This window comes from Cydia strobilella, chromosome 14 (assembly GCF_947568885.1).
Source record: "Cydia strobilella chromosome 14, ilCydStro3.1, whole genome shotgun sequence".
NCBI lineage: Eukaryota > Metazoa > Arthropoda > Insecta > Lepidoptera > Tortricidae > Cydia > Cydia strobilella.
In genome coordinates, this window is record NC_086054.1 from 8979739 (window position 1) to 8982923 (window position 3185).

Here is a 3185-nt window from a genome sequence, read left to right on the forward strand (position 1 = left end):
CATCTCCCTCGTACTGACATTAGTGCAAGCGAGATGCACTGCGTTTGAGTTGACGTAGTCGCTAGCGTTTAAGGCCGTGTAAAACTCATGGTGAGGGTACTTGTGCTCATTTTTTGGTACTGTCATGTTTAATGCGGACTCGAACAAGTAGAAAACTCAAGAAGTACTTGTTGGTCAAGCAAATCTTGTCAGTAGAAAAAGGAGCAAAAAAAATTTTTTTTTGGGACGATATCCCTTCGCGCCTACATTTTTTAAATTTACCGCCTTTTTCTACTGACAAGATTTGCTTGACCGGCTATATATACCTACATGTAAATGTAGGTTATAGATTTGTAACATTTGAAATAATTGCATTATTATTCAATAACCAGAATCATACATTGACAGAATAGTAGAAGTCATAGCTGTTGCAGTTTTCGCAGAAACTTTATTGTGATGTTTCAGTGATTATTTTAATATTAAATTGTGATCGAGAATAGATGTTTAAATGTGTTGAATATTTTGACCTCATAGTTTGTACGTACGTAAGGATGGTACCTATTCCATCTGTCCAATATCTTGGTGCAATGTGTATTTGCATCTCACGTTTTGCATAATGAGAGAGTGAGACGCAATGCACATTGGACAAAGAAATTGGACTGATGGAGTACCACCCTGACAGTCATAGTGTTGTGCGAGTGTGATTAGATTTAAAAATAAAGTTATTTAGGGTTGCCATATTGATAATTATTTTTTATACTATGTAAAACGTTATTTTTTTATGTGAGCGTGTAGTTAAAATGATTTGTAAAAGGAACAGGACGTTCCATTTATTATACAAATAATTGCATATTTTGTTGATTGTATGGCTATAATGTTTTATACATATAAAAATAGAATATTAGATATATTTATTGCGTCATGTTAAAGTATTCGTTAAGTTTCGATGGCGGATCTAATGTAGAAATAAGATTGTCCATTATTACCAATTATAAATGTTGTTCAGATTTCCTAATTTTAAAGTAGGAGTTAAACATATGACAAAAATGTATACGGTCTTATTTAAAGAAGATTTCAGTTAGAACTTCCATCAATTTGGTTCCATAAATGCTACCAGCTTACAATGTAAGATGTATTGGGGTAAATCCGAAAGGAAAAAACATTAAAAAAGTTATGCATAATTCCGAAAAGTGACACTTAATACAACGGAGTATGAGTGGTTTTTAAATGATTTTCGTGCGTACCCAATTTCCGAAATTACCCGAATGGCATTATTTTACATCGTATGGGATAAACAAACATGTCAACTAAAAGCAAGTATTGATTAAATACTTTTTTATGAATAAGGCCGCTTCTCTTTGAATATGTGTAATTTAAGTCATTGTAGAGATATCGAATAACTTTGACTGCTGTAAAATAACAACTCAATAAATGCGGGATTCCACCAGTGTGCGGCACAAGAATATTCAGTACAAAAATGCTTGTGTCGCACAGTGCTGCACACTGGTGGAATCCCAATGGCAATGTCAGGAACATAGTTTGAAAATGTCTATAGAATTTCTTTACAATACTTTTATCTAAATAATGAATCACTTGATCTAAATCATGAGAGTAATTCCGATTAGTCCCGATATTTTATAATCTGAGGTCTAGTCTAGCTACACTGTTTAAAAAATGTTTCTCTAAAATCTTAGTGTAAGTGAATTGTCTATTATCGTTCGATGTTACTTTATGTTGCACATATTTTTTCATTGTACAACGATGATTTTATATGGCCCGTTTTAAAAACTGGCAATTTGATATATGGCAACATCAACATCCAGGTTCCATTTTTAAAGTAATTATATATTTTTTAAATATTAAAATTGGAATGTGGTTCTTGATGTGAGACTGATTTTAATTTTATGAAATAAGACTACCTACGTCATTACCTACGTTAATAAAAAGTTAATCTTGACAAATTGGTTATTAACTGTTATTCTTAACCGTTTTACGGATATGATGAAATTTTAGTTAATAAAGCTTTTTTATTGATTTAATCGTTTTATTACTATATTGTTGCGATGTATATGTAACTAAATATTAATAATCAAATTCCTATATTTTAGGATGTAGCACCTATTGGTAAGGATGAAGTGTGTTGATGGATTTTCAATCCCGTCAGTTGCTTCCAGATATATTGTATTCATATACATCGTCGTTTAAATATATAATAAAGAGATCTTTTATTGTAACCTGGTGTTTTATTTTAACTTAAGTTTAGAACAATTAAAGATCAAATACCTATGTAGCGAAAAGTGACTACCAACAAAGAACTCAGTGAATGCGTTAAATCACACAGGAAAAATTTGATATTATCAAACTTTTGCTATGTACCTAAATTGGCTAAATTCCATCAGCTACCTATGCATTTAAGCGTTCAATATAAGGGCTTTGTGCCCATGCACTTAGGAGGAGAGTAAGAAAATAGACTCCTAAGCTTGTAAATTGAAACATTTATTTACTAAAATAAACTATGCACTAAATAATTATACATTTTATGCGTGATCGTGCATGAGTTCACTTAAATTAATGAGTATTATAAGTACTAACACTTCTTTCGTACAAGAGTATCCAACACTGAAAGTGACAAACTATATAATTTTAACATTTTTAAGCATTAAATAATATAATCCTTTATTTAAATTTCATAGCATACATTTTAACAAATCTAAAGGTGAAATTACACTTGTCGTTCACCGAATGCAGAATCAAAGTTTACGAGTACCTGGCAATGCCTTAAAATCGATGCAGTGTAATTCTACCCTAAGTATTAAGTATATAAATTAAAAGAACATAAGCACGTGTTGCGAATACGCAAATAGGTTATAGTGTTTAAAATATATATTCTATTCTAAGCTTAATACTATTATGCAATTAAGTAATATAGCGGATACACATTTTATTGTAGCTGATTTATTTCTTTCCACCCTGGCAACATGGCTTCCCACCTGAAAAATAAAGTTGTCACACTGTCATATTTTTCTAGTATCGTCATTTCATACTCAAAATGGGCTAACTTCGGAAAAGAATCTTGATGCAGGGATTAAGTATATTATTGTTATTTTTTGACCATAAAAATATCTAGTACCTATTTAAATACTATTTAATATTTTTTTGTTTGACGTGTTGCCTCTGTCGCACTTGCAAATTCGTACGTAAATGTG

The 3185-nt window shown here is 31.1% G+C and overlaps 1 long non-coding RNA gene across 1 annotated transcript; it reads left to right on the top strand.

Moving 5' to 3' along the window:
- Positions 1-2013, top strand: LOC134747366 (uncharacterized). The gene is made up of 2 exons (XR_010128324.1): positions 1-533; positions 662-2013. It is a non-coding gene; the product is annotated as an uncharacterized LOC134747366 (long non-coding RNA).
- The last annotated feature ends 1172 nt before the right edge of the window (positions 2014-3185 follow it).